General features: G+C 40.3%; 1 protein-coding gene across 1 annotated transcript in view; it reads right to left on the bottom strand.

The window, feature by feature from the left end:
- Nucleotides 1-15,680: 15,680 nt before the first annotated feature.
- Nucleotides 15,681-21,158, bottom strand: part of PPM1F (protein phosphatase, Mg2+/Mn2+ dependent 1F) — a 28,365-nt gene continuing 22,887 nt past the window's right edge. Inside the window, exon 8 of the mRNA XM_059827561.1 lies at nt 15,681-16,778. The gene's annotated coding sequence lies outside the window, so the exon portion shown is untranslated. The remainder of the gene's footprint in view (nt 16,779-21,158) is intronic.

The raw sequence follows: 21,158 nt of genomic DNA, 5'->3' as shown, positions 1-21,158 counted from the left end.
AGTTTGAAAACACAGTTGCAATTTCAAGTCATTTTTATGTTCCTTAGTTTTGTACAACTAGTTTACAATTACACTCTAAATATTTAAAAAGAGATCCATTTTACAGCAACCTTAAAAACTTATTATATAATTCTAACAACTTTCATTAATATACTGACATTTTGTTGCTGTCTATACAAAATTAAGTTGCTTTTATTTTTCAACTGCAGTAGCAGCAGTATCCAGGCACTGTCCTGCACTTCAGTAATGGAAATTTCCCAGCCTCAAAGCACACTCTGTCTCAGTCAGCTGCAATAAAACTCTGAGTGATTTCAATATTGTTGTGTGCTTTACTTGTCCTCAGTTATCTGCAGCTTGTATCTTTTGAAAACCAGCTACTCCTCATGAGCTTGCTCCATCTTGCCCAAGACTTAAAATTCAGTAAACAAGCCGTGGATGATAAGAGAACTGAACCACCAGATAAAAAGTTATTTTACAGGACTGATAAAAAACCCCATAGGTATAGTCAATATTTATACGGAATGTTACAGTGACTTGTGAGGATGCCCCTGAAGTCCCGGTACGTGACCATTGTTTTCTTGTGCTGAAGCTTTATGCACTGGAAGGCCATTAAGTTTTTACAAAAAGATTTAGCTAGTGTATATCGGTCTCTTGATCGCTGTACTTCTGATACCATTGATTACTAGGAAAGTACAAGAAAATACAAAAAAAAGGAGATAAGATTATTACAAAACCTCTCAAGTCTAGTGATTTACAAATACTAATATATGCAGTCTGTTTCCCCAACTTGTTCTCAGTTCAGCTGTGAACAGGACAAGTGATGCCTCCAACAGAGGCAGAAGGCAAAGAATGTAGAAACAGGGTTGTTAGGGGTTTATGTTGTCCAGATAGTGCAGTCGCTCCGCTTTTAATCCTTCTCATAGCTAAAAATTTAGGGAGCATTTGTGATGAAGAGGTTGGCTGATGTGAGGGCAGAGGAGAAAGGATGATGAAGGAAAGAATAAAAGAAAATATAGAGGCGGGGAAGAATGTAAAATAAAAGTAAGATTAACAGGTAGTAGGAATGAGCTATGGGCATAGAAGGGATATAGTTGGAGGGGTGATATCCAGATCCCATTGCATCTGGCTTTGTGCAAGTGAAGCACTTGGCAGACACACCTCCCTTCATGGGGAACCAGTTTGGGGAATGGTGCCAGACCTTCTAAAAAGAGCTTACCAGGACTTGCTTTCACGTGACGTTCTTCTCAGCAGGGGTGATGTTAATCACAAATAAACGTAGCCAATGATTTTGTGGTGGCACAGGTATACTTCCTAGTTGTCTCCTGTTATTATATTTAGTCTAAATGATGGGCACTGGTTGAACAGAAACAAGTGACAGGGAACAGTACACTACTGGGATTCTGAGATTTACACATCAGCAGGGTTCAAAATTCAGCCAACATCGATACACCATCACATGACAAGTGCGTGGCAGCCTTTATGAGCAAGTTGGAGGCAAGTTGGAGCACAGTTATTCTGCATATAAGGTTCCACATATGAACTGTCATACTTAGCTTTCCTGCTGCTAGTTTTAGCAGATAACAAGACCTGACTGGAAACAGGACTGCCTTTTCTCCTTCACTGGCCAGATCCTGGCCTTGCTGATAGTGAACGGCAGAGCTGCAGAAGAGGTGCTGCCAGAATTACGGCTGCGGCACTTCAGGCACCTGCAGGGAAATCTGCATCTTTGCTCTCTAAGCTGCACCTGTGCTGTGGGAGGGAAGGAAGGTTATCAGTCTCTTTTCCTTGCACATTGTTCAATCCACTGACCTGAGAGCCCGCAGAGTCTGTACTGCATTTTTCTAATAGATATCATATAAATTACAGACATCCATTTCCACAGTCCAAAATTGATGAATCATCATTCATTTTTAAACCAACCATTTCTTTTGCGATTTTGCATATCTGTAGTAGATAAGAGCTGTGCAGATGAGACAGGTTTCCTGAAGGAAGTGGTGTCACAGTATTTTGAAAAAAAGAGCCAAGCTGTTGGAATCTGTGTTGCGTTACAGGGGTAATGCAATACCTCTGAGCGCTTCCTGTTGATCATGAGAGACAGTTTTCACCGCATCAGAAAACTTTCAAGCATTTGGTAAGAAACACTCCTAGAGAAAAAATAATATCCAAATATACAACCCCCTGTGGCATCTGTCATTATAAACAAAATAATGTTTTCGTTATATATATCAGGGGACTATTTGTGTGAGAGAAGCAGATTTTGAGGCCCCATCCACCTCCTGCTGAAGCCCATGTTGCATCTCTCGTTAGGTCATTGGACCCCTGGCATATGATTTTTCTTATATGTAAATATCAAGATGTTTGAATGAGCAAATGTAATTTTTACTATCAGCATTTGTCATTTTCGTAAACAATGTGGGTATACAGAGAACGAACATCTGCAGAATTACAGCACAGAGCCTTGTATGAAAATGCCAAAAGTAAGATTTGCTTCTAACAACAATAATCTGCAAGTGCTGAGGTACCTAATCAAATATACAAATTGTGCAGATGTTCAGAGCAGTGCTGTCTCACTGTGTGGCCTTTCTCACTGGACAGCTTTGTTGTCTCAATTAATTCTTCGGGATAAATTAACCTAGCCTGAAGACGTAGAGCTGGGGAGCAGAAGGCTGCAGATTTTTCAACACCAGCAACCTTGATGGTGCAATTTGCACCCCCAGCAGATAAGATCTTTGGCAAGGAAATGCAAATTACTGAGGCTGATTCAGGATGTTCTTGTGATCATGGCTAGGACTTGGTCTGCAGCTGACAGGCACACAGGGTGGGTGTCAGGGAGGAAATTCAAGGTTTCTGCCAATTCTATAGGGAATGAGCATTTTGATAGGTTACTATACAACAGCGCAAAGACAGGCCTTGAGTCTCGTAGAGCTTCACCACTGAAGGAGGCTTGTTAAGTTCAGAGCAAACTGTAAGGCTTATCTGTTTGTTCAAGCTTTTTGGGACAAATGGGAAGATCTGAACTGCAGTTTTGTTCGGTAACCCTGCTGCATGGAAATTCAAGATGGGTAATGACTGTATACAATTCTTACTTCTTTAAATGGCTATAACATTTTAAACTCTGCCACATAGACTGTTACCAGTTAGACCAGGGGAAAGACTGAACCTCAGAAACATGTTACCTCCAGCCACCAGCACTAGATATAGCTAAATTGTATTAATAATTAAGACATTTGTAGCTTTTTTGATTTTCAGAGTTTTAACAATGGGAAAATTATCTGGCTCACATTATCGTGGTCTTACCTGACATATGGTGGTTATTAGGTTAGCCTAATGATAAGAGATGCTTTTTATAACTGCAATACATCCATTGTAATCAAGTGCTACATTTATCTTACTGCATTACTGAGTCTCTGGATTTTGTACAAGTGACAAAAAATTGTTGTGAGGATCTATCAGCGTCCTGCATCTCAACTAACTTTTCAATATAATGTTTCATTTCCCACTGATGTTAACAGAGCCAAACTGAATCCCTGGCCTGGAAATTCTGAGAGAGAGACTGACAGCAACGAAAAGGATTTTTGACTATTACAATAAAGGCTGCTTTAAAAAAAAAAAAAAAAAAGGCAAGCAACAGAACACTGCTCTTTTTGAAGGATATGGCAAAATATCTGTAGGATGATGCTCTGCACCCAATTTTACAGGTACCATTAATGGCGGTAGGGTAAGATGAAGTGATTATGCTCTGCCGAACAGTAAGTGTGGGAGAGCAAACAGCAGATGTCCAGCCACTTAGGCCTGTGCCTTGCGCACCAGACCGTGGTATGGAAATCTGTGTGGATATTTAATTGTTATTAAACTACAAGTTGCCTGGATTTATGAGTCTGGGAAGCGCGTATGCTGCAGTGAGAAATAAGTGTTTATTAGCACAGTAGCTGTGCCAGCCTTTCCTGCAGAGGCAAAGTACCCCCGTCTATAGAAAATGGATTAAAAGGGGGCAGCGTACCACTCTCATGTCCCATTTACCTTTGTGAAGTGCAGCTGGATAAATGCCAATGTACGGATACATTTCCATCATGAACTCTGAACAGCTTTTACTGCCACTTGTCACAGATAACAAAAATGCAGCAGCTGTCTTCTTATCAAACCCCAATTTGCAGAAACATATACCTAAATAAGGGACATAAATAGGACTCCTCCTTTAGGGACAGCTACATGGAAACGTGAGAATAAACCCATTGAAAGCTAGATTAGGAAGGTGGGACCATTGCCCTGTATTCAAGCATTTTCCGGTGCTTGTTGCAGCAACCTTCTGTGGTTGCTCTGAACATGTCCTCTTTCCTCCTTGGTTCCTCTTCCACTACTCTCACCCATGACAACATCCTCCTGGGCTCCTGCAGTCCCATTCATTCCCTTCTCTGCTGTGCGGATCGCTTCCCTTCACCTATCCAGTCAGCCTTCCTGATCCGGCTGTGTTCATCTCACGCACTTTTGAGGGAAGCACCACCTAGGAGGTGAAGTGGGAGGTTCGGCATAGAATAGCAGCGAGGCATCCCCCAGCACACCCCAAATCTGCCGCAAAAATCTGACGTCTGTACTTCTCCCACTCATTGCAGTTCCAGTCTCCATTCTCACATTGTCCAACTCTCCTCCGTTCCTGGGCTGGTACATTTGTTGCTGAGTTCATTTTCTTACAGTTTATTGAGCTGCACGAGCTCATCAAAGGGCCTGACAAGCACCAGACCTGTACAAAGAAAGCAGCAGGGCTGGGAGTGGAAGTGTCCTTTTTGATACCAGCAGTCCATTACATTTGGCTCAGCTGCCATGTGATACCACTCCCTAAGTCTAGCTTCGTCTGTGAAACAGGGAGGTTTGACTACACTGCTGAGAAGCCTTCAGACACTTCTTTTGCCTTTGCTATCCTTCGCCACACTTTTCTCTGTTCTGGAAAAATGCAGGAAAAAATAATTATGAGGGCAGTTTTACAGCGACTTCCTTACCACCTACTTTCTGCTCATCCTCTTCCTCTCCAGTTTCTGCCATTCACCCCTCCCAAAATCTTTCTGCTGTAATTCTCCATGCTCCTGGTGACCTTGTCCTACCATCTCACAAGCAGCTGTTGACCTCTAGAAACAGCACTCCTGATCCAGGATCTTCTTCCTTGCAAACACACTGCAGAAGCAAGACAGACAAACGCAGGCCCCCTTTCTCAGGACAAGCATTCAAAAAAAAAAGTATTACACAATCCAGAAGACATGCGCATTACTCACCAAAACAATCATGGGTATCCTATTTCTGCAGCCCTGCCTCTCAGTGCTTGTTTCTTTCCAGTATCGTACCAGTGTACTGAAGCCAGGACCCAATAACAACTGCATATGTATAAACCTAAAGCCTGCAACGGAGGGGAATTTTTTGTACAGCTATAGTAATGATCAGAGGCAGTTCCACTGTGAAGGACAGAAGTATCTTGCTGTGTTTGTTTTGTAACATGGTCTGATCATTTGTACTGTTGAATTAATAAAAATAACAAGATAGAAGCTTTCCAAATGGAATCTATTGCTAACTGTTGTTCACTGCTCTATTCTTATTCCACATACATTAGGAAGTGCACATTATCTGATAAATCAAGATGTAAGAAACAAATAAATGCCTTTATATTGTAAGAAAAAAACTACCTTTCTAGAAATACTGTAGAAACATTCACATCCTCTATTTCTGTCTTTTATAAAAGGCAGGCTGTGTCTTATTATCATCAAGGAAAAAGTAAACAAACGTAATTTAATCAGTTCTGTCTTTCGTTGATTTGCATCAGCAAGAATAAAAGACAAAGGCAGAATGGAAAACAGCAGCTTTGTGCTAGAAGTTTGAATGCACAAAATACTTCTTTCTCCAGCTGTCAAACATTAAAAAACACTATGCATACCAGTAATAATAAAAGTGTCAAACAGTTGACCACAATGGGAATCACAATGCTTCATTAAAAGCTCTAGAGCAGAGCAGAAAAGCTTCCAGCCATTTGTTAAACAGAACTAAACACTAAGATACTGCAAAGAGTGTCAGAAGATGCTTTCAGCTAGTCTGGTCAGCCAGATAAATATCCCCTCGCTTACTTGAGCCCGGTCTTGGAGCTCGCACCAATTCAGCAGTTACAGCTGTATGTGCCATTTGCTTTCCTGAGATTGGGGCATCTCTCAGTAAAACAGAAAAGGTTAATGTCCTTTCCAGTGATCCGGCCTTCATTCCATGTGGTGCAGGGATATAATCAGTGATTTTGTATTTACATATGTAATTATGTATTATTTGGAGAACCTAACCTATTTGTTCAGCTGACAGGCGATGTTGTGATAAGGAATTTCAGCAGACAGGATATTTATAGACCCTTTATCTCTACGTACGATCAGAACTAAAATGTCAAACAATACCCCGAATGAAGGGTTGTTTCAGTTCAACTTTTCTCCATTGTTGCTTTTCCCTGTTTTTTTTTTTTTCTCTCCCTCTGTCTGGTTAATGCCTAAAACTTGGCAGGGAGAAAAAAAAAAGGGAATGTGACTCACACTGACAACTTCATTTGCTGTAAGAGACCTCAGTAATTGCTCTAACCCACTTACAGGAAAGCTACCCCTCCTCTTTCTCTCTTCCTCCACCCTTAGATAGACAGAGGCCATATTTGTAACTGGAGCAGCCTGGCTGATCTCAGAGGTCATGCTATCACTTATGAAGTAACCAGGCCTCTTTCTTTTCACTTTTCTTCTTCTGGATTCAAGTTAACCCCTCACAAGAACTTAAAGCAGCTTCAGTTTAAGGGGCAGCTTCCTGCCACGGATTTCTCATGAACCTAATAACCAGGTTTTCCAAAGGACTCGCGGCTCAAACGTGGCAGGGTTGAAGTGGCTGCTCCTATGACACGCACCAGCTTGGCAGCCAGCACCAGAGCTCTGGGATAAAGCTACCGAGCAGTTAAACAATTGTCGCCTTTTCCTTTTCTTATGGGATGGGGGGCAGGGGACGGTAAAGAGGAACAGGAGAAGAATCAGCACAGATGCCTATGCAGCACTCTACCAAAATATATTTTCATTTTTAATTACATAATCAACATAATGAGAGTGGCATTCGTAGTGAGGGGGTGGAACAGATGGCAAAGACTTCGTTTTCAGCAAGACATTAATTAACAACAACTCTGGTTTCTGCTAGAAAACGGGGTTTGTTCTGCTCCAGCAGGGTTAAGACGGGTGCTTACTACACAGGACAAAACTCAATTTCCAAACACAGAATTGTGATCTTTGTATTTCTTTTCCCTACATTCCTGTTGAAATTTCCAGGATACTCTCTACACAGCAACATCCTACATGCAAAGCCTTATTAAAAACAAACACAAGTTCGGGTCCTAGCAGTAGCTTGGGATTCTCCTTGCAAACACTTTCGAATGCTCTGTGGACACGTAAGTACAAAGAGGAAAGGGAAGAAGAGTAACTATAATTAAGAGAGAGCGCTTTGTGCAACTTAAATTGCAGGTGAGGCTTGTGTAACATACAGCAGCTTCACAGAGATATGGTTAAAGTTAAAACTTCCTTAGATGCTCTACACGAAGTTCTCTCTCCTCTTTCCTCTGTTCCACACATTTGGACTTGACATCTTCAGCACACTGATGCAGCTCAGTTGGAAAGAGCTATCCCAAAGGGGATTGAAGCAGAAAGTAGCTATGAAAGATATTTATTAAAACCACAGGCAGAGAATACATCACCCAGACACAATGAATAGGGAAATAGCACATGCAGCCTAAAAGTCTAGCCTCTATTTTTCGTCTGATAAGCTGGCTGGACAGCCAGGCACACTGAACAGCCCACAAAGCCCCAGCTCTTCCCTCCCTATGCTGCCAGGTGACACGAGGTTGCTTTTTCCTGCTTTGCATTCACCATCAGAGGCTTTCCAGAGTCACACGCCCAAATCCTGCAGCGGCCTGTGGGCCACATTCCTTCAGGGATTATATCCGTCCCCAGCAGGAGACAGGGAAGAGATGCAGGCCAGAAGGGATGGGCAAGTGGGGAGGGAGAGGAAGGAGCAATGCTGTAGAGAACATCAAGATGAACATAGGCAGGAGCCGGAGGACAGTACTGATGGAAAGGGAGAGGGGAAGCAGTCGTATGCTATAATAATAGTATATAAAATAGGGCAGCAGGGCATCTAGATTTGTCTGCTGTGGAGCTTGGAAATGAACCCATTATTCCCACGTCTGAACGCTTATCCCTGTGCTGCCAGCAAATACCTAACAGCTGACAAGAAATGTCTCTGCCCATGCTAGTGACATGCACATGTAGGAAGGATGCTTTTCCATTACTCCCACTTACTCCGTGCAGGCAGTAGATGGTTGTGGGTCTGTGCTGTAAGCTGAAAATCACACCCCTACCCATTACCCAGGGGGACTGAATGATATGACTGCAGATGATTTTTTATTTTCTTTCAATGTGTGTGTTAAAAACATAGTTGGGATGAGTTCAAAATCACATTACAATAATATTGTGGTTATGAAGTCCAACACTAAAAAATGAGTATATGCCTGAACTAAGAATGTCCATTCCACCTTTCAGCAGCTACTTGAATTTAAAATATCAGATCAGGCTCCCGTGCCATAAGAAAGTGCATCCTGACATCATTATACTGAGCATAACTAACCTGCAGAATTGTACATGATTTGGGCCTCCTTCAGTTCATGTTGTGTTAAACCAGAAATGGGCCACAGAGAGGAACGCAGTATCTTGCATACATCAGATGGCAGAGATTCTTTGCAGGATGATTTTCAGGAGAAATGCCAGATATCACCAAAACAGTGCTTAGGAGGTGCAAAGTAGAGGAAAGAAAAGAATACAAAAAATTATATTCTGCTTAGCCTGTTCTCCTTTCCCAGGGGTTAAGAGGGAGATGCGAGAATCAACAAAACTGCATTTGTACTTATGGCTACTTTTTTGGGAGGAGAGAAGGGTGACTAAAAACCCTTTGCAGATATTACCTTTAAAAAAATAAAATCAACGTAACAAGAAGTTAACTCTTCAAGCAAAAACGAAAAGAAAAGCTACCAACAAATGCACAGACAAGCACTGACTTAAGTGGAGCTGCAAGGCTGAATTTGGCTTGAATTCTGTGAAGTACTTTCAAAGCAGGAGCATACTGCATACAAATGAGCGTTAAATAATTCGCATCATTAAGAGAGCTCTGAGCAGCTCATCTAGACTTTGAAAAAAGCTGAAGCAAATGTACATTGTTTGAATACCATTAGGGACAGTCATTAACTAGCATTAAGACATCTACAGTATCGACACTTAGTGCTGTAATAAGAGACCCATCCTCCTTTCCAGGTTATTTTCTTTATTGATTTGTAGAATTTCTTATGCACAAGCTTTAGAGTGCCACAGAGCTCAGCAATTCATGTAGGAATACCCATTAAAGAACTATACAATTACTTCTTTTTTATATCACATCTTTTAATTTTGGTTTTATAGAAACGTAGTCCTGTTTGTTTGGTGTAGATACCATAGACAATTTAAACACCAATGTATATCGAAGAAAGAAAGACACAAATAGGTAAATGGATTTATCCAGGGTGACACAGAAGGACGCAGCGTAACAGAAATAGACTAAAGGGTCTGGATGCCCAGTTTCCTGGTTTAACCACTTCACTCAATCAGCTCTAAGCACAGCTGCTGTAGGCCTAGGATAAACTATGGCCTCATGCCGTACCCCAAATGCTTGAAAACATGTTTCAGAAGTAGCAGGGACAGCACAGAACAGATCAGGTGAAGAATGCAAGTAGTGCAAAGAACCAGAGGTACGATATAGGTTAACATGGTTGAAGGTATTCAAGCACCAGAGCTGCAGGAGTTGATGAGTGATGGAATACTGAAAGCTAAATATGTGCAGCAAAGTGCATAGGGGGAGGCAGGGGCAGGCAACAGCCTACAGGCAGTTGAAGGGGAGCTGGAAGGAATCTCTAATGAAGGCAGAAATCATTCTGGGTGACTCAGAATATTGGTATTCACAAAGAGAACTGAGAACAGGCAAAAATAAATAAGGCTGAAAGCAAAACCCAAAGGCCAAATCCCTCTCTATAGCCAGAACACTGATATGATCTGAGCAACCAAACAACAGGTCCTTGTGAAAATCTCTCTCCAGCTACTTCCTGCACACCAGCCTCTCTCCTCGGCTGGCGATGGCTGCAAGCAGCTCCCACTGCCCAAGCCAGGGAGCTTTGCAGGCTGCTGTTGTACTGACACCATTTTTCTTGCAAAACACAGCCCCGGTGGTCTCCCCTCCACACCCCCAGCCCTTGGCTTCCCCGTGATATCTCAACTAGCGCATTGTGTTAACTTCACAAACTTCCCTTGAGCCCTGAGCAGCTCAGCTCAGCTTTCATTAACTGCCAGCTTTTGTACATGCTACAGGCACACACATCGGTCACTGACAGATTCAAAGTCGCAGTAGTTTTATTTATGAGTGGATTTACGCTAGCCGACTTCCAGATCTGCTGCCATCAGCCCAAAACGTATGCAGGCAGCATTTAACTAAAAACCCAAGTTCTACAAGTTTTACAGTGACAACTGAAAAACAGATTAGTTTCAATTTTTTATAGAAGTGTGATGGCTTTTTGCCTTTCTTTTTAAATTTTTCATTAAAGAGCAGTCAAAGAAGTTACAGTCATGTCTATTGGAACTGAGATCAGTAAGACTGAAGAACAGGAAAGACTTCCTGACAGCGAGGTCTGTTAGTCAATGGAGTAGTGTCCCAAAGGAGGCCATGGGAGCACAAGAAGTGCTTTAGCAGAGCCAGTATTAAGTGCTTCAAGTGATGCAGCCAACTCTTAGAGGATTGCCATGAGAGACACGGCCCTCAGCAATGCAGGATGCCTGCCATTAGCCTGCTAATGCACATCCTGGCTTGGCCGATTGCTGTTTGGGAATAGCTCATTGACTTAAAATTTCATTAACAAGAAAATATTAGAAGACAATTTTCTAATGGTCGGGGCAGGCCTTTGCAACATATCTTCCCATTACAAAAGGGGATTCTTAGTAGGGGCAATAAATGAACAGTTTTCATTAGTATTTGTATTAGGATTTATTCATTAACCTTTCCTTAAACTACTTCAAAGTAAAAAATACTAAATTGCTTGGATCCCCTCTCTGTCTCTTTTACCCTGCAAAAAAGCAGCCACTTCCCAGTCTCTTGCTAGCATTACCAAAGAAATTAAAAAGTAAAAGCCACCAGTTACAAAGGGGCTTAAGATTGAGAATACAGATCCATAATTTCTTCACCTTAGAAAGCAGACAAAACCAAGACAAATTGAGATGCTAAAATTAAGGCAATAAACAGCGTTATAAACATTGATACAATAGAAGGGGGGAACTGGCAGAGCCATTTCAACATCTAATTCATTCTCCCATCTCAAGTCCCTCAATAGCAGGGGTTCAACAGGAGCAGTGCTAAAGCAGCTGTGCTCCGGGGAGTCTTTTGAGAGCCAACACTAAGGACACGGTACCTTTAAAGACCAATGACATTTGGCCAGTTAAGTTTGTCAGGGAAAACTCTCGACACACACGTTCACGCTTCACCCCATGCCAGTCATTCCAGCTGCTGGAACAGTTGTGTGGAATTAGCTGCATCAACAGAAAGCAATTGGGGGAAATATCTGATGTCAGTGGCCCAACTCGTGTTACCTGCGCCTGTTTGTAACCCAGCAATTAGATCCATCGTTAGCAGCTTGGCTTAATTATAACTTAGAACTTCTTCAAGCATAGACTTTGCACAAGATTTTAAATTACTGTAATTAATTGTACAGAAAGCCTGAAGTGTCTTCTGGTCCATTGTTATTTTTTTTTTCCTCCTTTTCCCACACTGACACCAGAACTTGGTTTCGTAAAGGAGCTGGGCTGTAGACTGAAAGAGAGGAATCTCTTATAGCCTGATAAACACACAGAGAAATACCTTTTATGTCTTATATAAAGAGAAACAAGGCTTCAGATTTTTAAAATCTTGACTAAGAGATGCAAAAAGGAATATTATTCTAACTTATACTTGTTTAGTCCCACTTTTTACATGAATGACCTCTTTCCTGCCTCCCATTTAAAAGGCTTTTTGCATTCTCCCCAAATTACTGCTGTTGGCCATTATCAGAGATCTGGTATTGGACAGCTGCACCCCAGCCTAAACCAGCTACTTGAATTTTAACCAGTAAAAAGCAAAACACATAATTAATGCCAGAAACACTGCAACTTCTTAAAAGATACAGGGAAGGAAGGAAGGAAGGTATTATCATGCAAAGAAACTTTTCCCACTCAGCTTTCCAGTGCCCACCTGCAAGGTGAAAATACGGGAATGACACAGCACGCAGAGGGGCTCTTTTGAACAAATTTGCGGCAATGGGCAACATCACGTCTCCATTCCTATCGCGTTTTGGTTTGCTTTGGCCAAAGGGAAGAGGGAGCCCTCTAGGGGCAGGAACACAAAGCCCTGGAGGAGTGTCGGGCACCTGCAGAGCCTTTTCCACACCGAGACCTTCCCGCCTTACCTGGAGAGCGGAGCAGGCTCCTGTCCTCTGCCAGGGCTCAGAAGCCGAAAGGTCTACGCAGGAAAATCAGGCTGGGTAGGAGGAGGTCACAGGCTCTTTCCTGGAAGTGCTTACTCTACAGCCTAGAATATGATGTGGGAAGTAAGTCTCTTTCCTATCGTTTGTGCAGTCTGTTTCAGGGAAAACAGAACATCACCAAACTGCAGACTGAAGTTCTGTAGCTAGTCTGGCCCACCACAACATAGCTAGAATTTTTTCTTTTAGGTTATGCAAAAGACTTGGTTTTGCCTTACTATATGCCTCAAGCATACAATGAGCTCTTGTATAAAATGAGCAGGTTTATGTTTGTCAAGGCATGTTCAAAATATTTCTTTCCAATAGCTACTTCTATGTGAAGGCTAGATAACAGCTGCACCATTTAAACATTTAAATATTTTCTCATTCTAATGAGAACTTAAGATTCTTTCCAAACAGCTCAACATAACAACATGAGAATGTGGCAAACCCAAACTTCAAAACATTTTAACTCCGGTAAAAAAAAAAAAAAAAAAAAAAGAACCTCAAGTATCAAAACGCATTTAACAAGATATTAATAATTAGTTGTAGTGCAACAGGTAACAGATTTTGTTAGATATCCAAAACAGAAAAGTTCAAGAGCAGGTTAACACTTTGAAAAAACAAGTTTTTTTTTAATATAAGGGATTTTGACCGTAAGACATCCACACAGTTACGTATGCAAAACTGCATTATCAGTTTGGTGAGACAGGCAACTACCCATTACAGTCTCTACACACAATTTGCAAGCAACTTTCTGCGTGACATATTGAAGGTTATGCTTGATTTCTTAAAAAAAAAAAAAAAAGAGAGACAGTAACATGAAAGCCTGTAAAATCTACATTAGTGCTGCTTGAACAGCAAACTTGATCTAGATGCAGAAAATGTTTTGTCTGGCCCTGCTGAAGAGCAGAGACATATGAAGTCTGCATTACTAGAGGACAGACAGTATTTCTTAAAGTTCTCCTAGTCTCTGAAGAAGCACTTCTGCTCGCTCCATTTCCCAGGTGTGGAGGACAGGCATTTCCAAACTGATCTGGTAGAGATGAAAAATTAATTTCTGAATAGCAACTCCCAGTAAAGTTTCCTAGAGAACCTGGATGAAACCAGCAAATACTAGTCAAGGTAAACTGAGTAGCTCTACAAGAATTAAATAGCCCTCATTTGTGTTGTAACAGTCACTTATTCAGGCTGAAACAGAAACATCTGCCTCATCACCACTGTTATTTCATTACTTTCTACAGTCTAGGAAATGACTAGGGGCTACAGATTTTACAGCACATTGTCCACAAAGAAACATACGTCAAATGGGAGTGGTTAAACAGGACATGAAGATTTCTTATTCCATGCTCAAACAATTGAGGTGGATAATGCTTCTGTGTCACGAAGCCCATCAATGGCATCTAAGTTTAGCTTCGTGTAGCTTTAAATCAAAGTTTTACATTCATTTTGATGAGCTTATTGATTGCTTCTTGCTTAAACCCACCAGCAACAATGACTGCAGATGACTGGTATCACAGAGCAGAAGGTTGGCTACGAGCCCCATGTTGAACACATGGTCTATTGGAGATCTGCTAGATGAAAAAGAAAACATCCATGAGTAAGATAGCACAGCCAACAAGAATCAGCAACGTCTGGATTTCACCTCCTACTAATCAAAAGGAGACAGTAAAGCCAATGTTGGGCACCAGCAAAGAGAAAACTATAGTGATGTCCAGACCTGTTCTCAACTGCAGCTGGAGTGGGCTCAGACCTATAGGAAGATGGCACCCTTTGTTAGGAAGTACCAAAGATGCGTACAAGACATGGGAGTGATTTTGTTCAGCTCTGTGTTGTTAGCAGCAAAGAGTAGCTGTAGCTGCTTTTGGATTGTGGAGTTACCTGGATGATGAGAGTCCCATAGCTGCTTTACATAATCATGAAAGAACAGCAGCAGTTAACTGTTGCTTATGCTCCCTGGTGAGCCAAGTGAATCACAGGCTAGGAAACTGCTGTTAAACCTAGTCAAGCAAATCCCCAACCTACACTTTTCTGAGAATTTGCTACCTTTCTAGATATTATTTACAAGTCAATTTTCATCCCTTGAATTCTTATTGTTATAAAAAACCAAACCCAAACCAACAAAACATTTAGAACCATGAAATGGAAGATATTTTCAAGATTTTGAGGTTTGATCTGAAGTAGGTTCAAGAATGCCCACAGCATCTTGAGCAGAATCTACCTGATGATTGATTATGGTTATCTGTACTTTTGTATTTCAAGAAATACCTTATGTGCTTCCCTCTGATGCAGCACCCTGGGCTCTTTAACTAGATTTTTTTTTTCTTCTTCACTAGGATAAATACAATAGCGCTTAGACAAACTGCCTAAAAGACTGCATCTCTCAGATCCCCAAGATTGTTAAAGCTTACTTTTTGTTGAGTCTCTTATCTCTGTCCTGCTCTCCTTACATCTTCCTTTCTTGAGGATGTGAACACCAGCACTTCAGAAACAATCACACAGATTAGTTTAGCTTCCAAGACATACTTATATTTTGAAAGTTACCATACTTCTCAAAACTTCCTCTATGTTCTGTTGTAAATTAACCCTAACATACTGCAAGAATTCACTGTCCATCCTTCCACTTCAGCAGTTAAAGAACACTTCTTTAACAAGTATGCAAGTAAACAACAAATTGTCACAATCTCTGCTGCAACAGGGTCTTTCAGATAATTATCCCATTACTGTAAGACATTAGGTAGTACACCAAACTTAATCTGCATTATTACTGTTGTTAGCTGGTAAAAAGAATGAAAGAAAACTTAGAACAAATCAATGAATTAGAGGTACGTAGTCCATTTCTGAGATGGTTTTAGTGACATCTTTTCAAGTAAGCGTGTTCTGTGATCCCAAGGATTGTTTCCTTCTAGTGCTTCCACTGGTCTCTTTTCCCAGAAAGGCCCTATGGAAGAAGGTAAGATTTGGTGACAGGGTAACCACTCAAAGATGTGCAATATGACCATGGCGGATCCAGCTACTTGAAATATTAGAATGAAAAATACATTTAAGAAAAGAAACAAACAATGCTTCAAATCACTATACTTTATTAATACTTCAGAAACATCAGATCCTACAGTGGAGAGTTCTTATCCCCATCTGTTTCCAATCACTGCTTTGAAACTTCTTCTTGCAATATGCAAATAGATACATGAGGCACTGTGTGAATACAAAAGTGACAATACAAAAAAAACCTCAACAATTAAACCTCATGCAATACATACATACATATATATTTATAAAAAATACGGTAATGTAGCATAATACACACAAGCACTATTAAAACAATCCATGTAAATGAACGTACAATATGCATAGCATTTAATGATCAATGACAACAGGTTTCTGACCTGTGCACAAAACCTGTCAGCTTAAATAAGAGTTTTAAGATACTAGGTAGCTGGTTAAGCCACAGCTTATAAAACCTGCTGTACTGCAGCTTTTCTGCTCAGGGTCACAAGTGCAGATTAGCATACAAAATAAATAAGGACTACGATTCTACAACACTTGGCTAACAGCTCCTATTTCAAAGTCACTGGCCCACTTACTTTCATTCAAGGTTCATTAGCCAACACAGTGGCAAGAAATGTGCCTAAAGCAACAGTTCTGCTCTTGTACTATTTTAATACTGATAAGAACACATATTTTTAAGACAGCAGGAGTAGTTACAGAGGTCTAACTTACCACTAAATAAGTACAGGACTGAAGTTATTGTACAGAGCAGACACTGAAGAATTACACTGACTGAGAGGCTGATTAGCCCCGTGGTATGCTGCAGTTACCAACCTGTCTGTTCGGTCAGCTAGGGCAAGAAAGAGAGAGAACTGAAGAGGTGAAGAAAGTTAGAAACCTTTTTTCCCCACTCTACACAGTGCAAATGTTTGAAAACACAAACAATCTGCAGGAACAAGGAAATACAGAGACACGAATATTTCTGAAGTGCCGTATTCAGGATGAGAGCTACTGTTACCTGGAATAAGCTTAATGGAATAACATGCAAATAACAGGATTTTCTTCTTACACATCCAATACTGGTCAATGCCAAAGACACAACAGCTGTTGTAGTCTCTTATCTTCCTAGCTGACATGGTACTTTCTACACTCTTGGTGTTGCAGGCCTCCAAAGGTTGGACCACATTCACTATGAACACAGATGAAATTAAAATTATAAAGTGGCAACTAAACTTACTTAACAGCCAATGGAGTTTACAGTCTAAGAAGCAGCATTTTGGGAAGGGGGGTTGACAATGTAAAAGGACATAAAAGATAGAAGAAAAAGAAAATTGGAAAGAGAATAAGGAGGAGACAGAGCAGGACTGGCTTTCAGAAGAGGAAGTTAAAAGTAGTTAAGTAAGTTATAAGTACTTAAAGTTAAAACTTTATACTGGCCTTTTTCTTTCCAGTATGAAGTTTTAACCCCCAACAAAACAAACAACTTGCTATTATTAAACACACTGAAAGAAGAAAAAAGGAAAAAAAAAAGAGACAAAAAAGAAAGAAAGAAAAAAGAAAGCAGCATTAATCATCCAGTATTAAGCCTTTTAACAAAGTTAGAAAGGGCAACATGAAAAAGAGGAAGTCATAGTATATAATTGCCCTGAGAAGGTCCCCGTAAGATCTCTCTAGTTTCCTAGCTATTATCTCTTTATCCTTAGACATCCAAAAGGAACCACCATTCCTTAGATAAAGGATAAATACTTCCTGCAGGGAGTGATGGTCACACCTTCCAGCTCCATTTGCCAAAGCGACAGACCTTCCACACACCTAATGTATTGCCACACAAATGATAATAAACTTCAAGAAGTGATCTGCTAGATCAGGAAAGACTGATGAAGTTCTTGTGCATGGAAATCCAGAACCATTTAATCATTAATAAGTTCAGTACTTGCTATATTAGTATCTCCTAGAAATTAGTAATCAAGGTTAATAGTTGAGAGAAAATTCAATAACCATAATCTAACTAGTCACAAAGCCCAGATACATTCAGCTCCTTAGAAAGTTAAATATATCTTCTCCCTTCAGACTAAAAAGCATGTATCAACAACAAGACATGAAACCCTAACTGAGAGGAGTTTGTTAACAAAATAAAGCAGACATTACAAAGCAGCCAAATTCATTTGCTTAAAACAGTGGTTTTAAGCTGACAGTGCACTGCCAACTCTTCTAGGTTGCTTTTTTTTTTTATTCCATTGTTTGCATTCCAAGAAGCTTGAAAACATTTCTTTTCCTATTGATTTTGTCTTCTTCTGTTTGACAAAAGCTGCAACTTGCTAAATTTTCTATGCTGCCAACACAGCTGTCTTTTGTTTATTTTTGTGTGCACCAGCAGCAGCATGCACAGCTTGGAAAACACATTAAACTAGCAACATGGAACAGCTTGTAGGGAAGGCTTGTGAGTGTTCAGGGTCTGATGGGTCTCACCGAAATAAAGGTTTAAGTGATTCTCTGCAAGATACTGGTTTCCATTTCTATTGAGAGATGAAGTTACCACAAAAGCCTACCAGTTCATTTTAAGGTAGTATTTTAAGAAGTGTCTATGACAGATAGGTGTTCCGGTCCAGTCACTCCTCATGTCTGCATCTGATTACTTTTCAGCTGACATGACTGATATCAATAGAAATAACTTTAGATAAAGTAAAATCCAATAAATGTATTAAAATCAGCAAAAACATATGCAGAAAGTGGCTGGCTTAGCTCTTAGAGTTGTCAATGCTACAAAACAAATACTCAACGGGGCTGGCTGTTTTAGTGGCTCGATTTAGGAAAGTAGGGAGGACTAGCCTCTTGGTTTTGGCGCTGTCAGTTCTAAAGGTTATGACTAGCCTGGCAGAAGACCCATTGCTTTACAGCTCAACTATTCAAATGCAATCAGACCTGCTATAAACATGTGTTTAGAGAGAATACGTAACTTGGTGTAGATTGGGAAGTTTTGCGCTCATTTGAAAGCTCATTTTTCTCCCTTTCTAACCCTTCCGGAACAGCATTTTGTCCATCAGGAGTTGTTTGGTCCTCAAAAAGGGGGAATGGACCATTACTTCCTAGTAGGATTTTGTCTGACAGCACAGGCCCAATTGTACAAGGGACAGTAAAAGAACTAAGCAGGGAAATTTAATTCAGGCTTAACTAGAGCTAAATTATATATGAATCATCTGCAATCTGCTCTGTTGTGGCTAACATCCCCCCACCTTCTCCCTAAAGCATTTGCTTGATACTTCAGTACTATAAGAATAGAAATAGACCATGTCTGGCGCTGTGCGTTCAGTACCTGTATCCACAAGAATACAAGTAATTTAACCAACAGAGTCTCACTTCTACAAAGACTGGAGCTGCAATCTTAATTTAGACTTTAAGCAGCTCAATTAACTGTCTATGCCCTTTACAGATTGAGGGTATTTGCTGGTTACCTTTTGTGCAATACCATTTAGAAATACCTATGTTCCTCAGCCACTTGTTTTGGAAGCACCTTTTTGCTAGTTTTTAAAGGATTGCCTGGGAGGGAAGTTTCAACCCCAAACAGCTGCTTTAAGCTGTCAACTGAAAATGGGTTTTCCAGTGCAGACAGCCAACTTATCTCCAGAATTCAGAAAGCAAGAGAAGTACTTTTCCCAACAACCAACCAAAAATTAGAAATTTCAGTGGCTTTTCACGACAGAAAGCTAATAGCACTGGAAATGCTTTTAAAAAGAGCAGTATCTCATCTGACTTTGAATTCAGATAAGTGTCTATTAAATGCTATTAAAGTCATCACTGTGATTAACACTATTCAGCTGCCAACTCTGCTGTAACCACTCTGTGCCCAATTACTCATCTTACGAGAGCTCACCAGCCATATCGATTCATTAGCACACTTTATGGCATTTACTCATGGCAGCAGTTGCACAGTGACCAGTAACTGCATATAGTGAATGCTCCCTCTTAGCACTACCTTACACATAAGGATGTTTAGAAAAATCCATTTAGTAGCATTAGCTTCCAAGACAGTGTTGAGGGGTCACAGTAAGTCACCTCGGATGCTTTTACTGTGATTCCTTCCTTGGCTGTTTGAAGACAGAGTTACCACATCTGAATTTCACCTTTTTAATGGGTGTGTTTCTAATTCTTTCAAGCACTGGTATTTCACTCTAAAGAACTGACATTTGTAGCTCTATTTTCCAGCCCACTTCCTTTTTAAAATAGGCATTAATAATACTTAAATGCATTCCTGTCTCTCTCTTTCACTCCTCCATCACTCAGAGGGTGGATTTTACTTAATCTCCCTCTGTTCTAAAATTTTTCCTGCATTTCTATCGTCTGTATTCTCAAAAAAACCCAAAACCAACCCCCCAACAAATGTAATTTTTAAAATTGTAATCTTGTCTATGTCAGACCCTGAAGACTTCACTGTCTTAGCTATGTTTCTTCATAGGAGAGAGTGGGGTAAGGAAGGGAAGGGAAGGGAAAGAAAGGTAGAAGTATGAATTACCCATAAGCAAAAGAGATGCTGCATACCCACTAAGCAGAATGACTAAAGCTAGTTTTCAATCAAGCACAATAAAGAATGTAAGCATGCTCTGTTTTAAAAATGCAGGCTCCTTTAAGGTGCAATTTTTCTGATGCTGGGTGCTAAAACGCAGCAGACAACATTCATTTGGAGTCTAGTAAAATATGACAGTACTTTCATTTTTCATTGAACATATGTCTTGAATCCTTCAGCTAACTTCTACAACTTCTAAGATTTTGGCTAGACTCAAGAATCAGTTTTGTTGCAGGCCCATCAGAAAGACAACAAGGAAACAGGCAAATTAGTCAATTTGTCATTAGTTGATATGACATTGGTGGATAAGTGTTAACATATTGTAGATGACACTGGGAAGGCCCAGAGAGGCGAGAGCATTCTCTCACCAAAATTACGTATTATTTTTAACCACATTTTAACCGTATTATTTTTAACAGAACAGAACAGCCAACACCAGAAATCCAAGAAGTTTTAAGAGGAAAGAAAAGAAAAGCTAACGTAGCAGATTAGTACTGTAAATTCAAAACACAGCACCATTCCGTATTTTGGACTATTTAGTTCAACTTCATAACTCCTGCTAGAGCTCCTTCCCCTCTCTCCTCACCACCCATATTAGTGACACTTCTTGTAACAGTATTATGCATAATAGCTGGTGGCTTCTAAAAGTGATATTGAAGTCACAAGTGAAACAAAAATTGGAGGTTGCCTGGCCATCCTAAGGATGAGACCACCCTGATGACCATTTTCAATAGAATTTTAAAAGTGCATTTCCAAAATCCATACTTGCATCCTGTGTCCTACTTTCATTACTGATTTAACATCAAATGGAAATGTTGGGGTTTTAGTTTAAAAAAAAAAAAGAAGAAAGAAGTTTCCATAAGTTTTGATCAGGCTGTCAAAAATAGGTAAGACATCTCCAAAACCAATATTCCCCCCAAATAGTATTTGGAATTGTACTGTAGATGACAAATTAAGTCTTATTTATTCCACTGATAGGATACAAACTGCCATTTTTGACCCAGTTAC

The sequence above is a fragment of the Gavia stellata genome, chromosome 21, assembly GCF_030936135.1.
Source record: "Gavia stellata isolate bGavSte3 chromosome 21, bGavSte3.hap2, whole genome shotgun sequence".
NCBI classification, from domain to species: domain Eukaryota; kingdom Metazoa; phylum Chordata; class Aves; order Gaviiformes; family Gaviidae; genus Gavia; species Gavia stellata.
The sequence above is the reverse complement of the archived record's forward strand: the minus strand, read 5'-3'. Positions and strand labels throughout refer to the sequence as shown.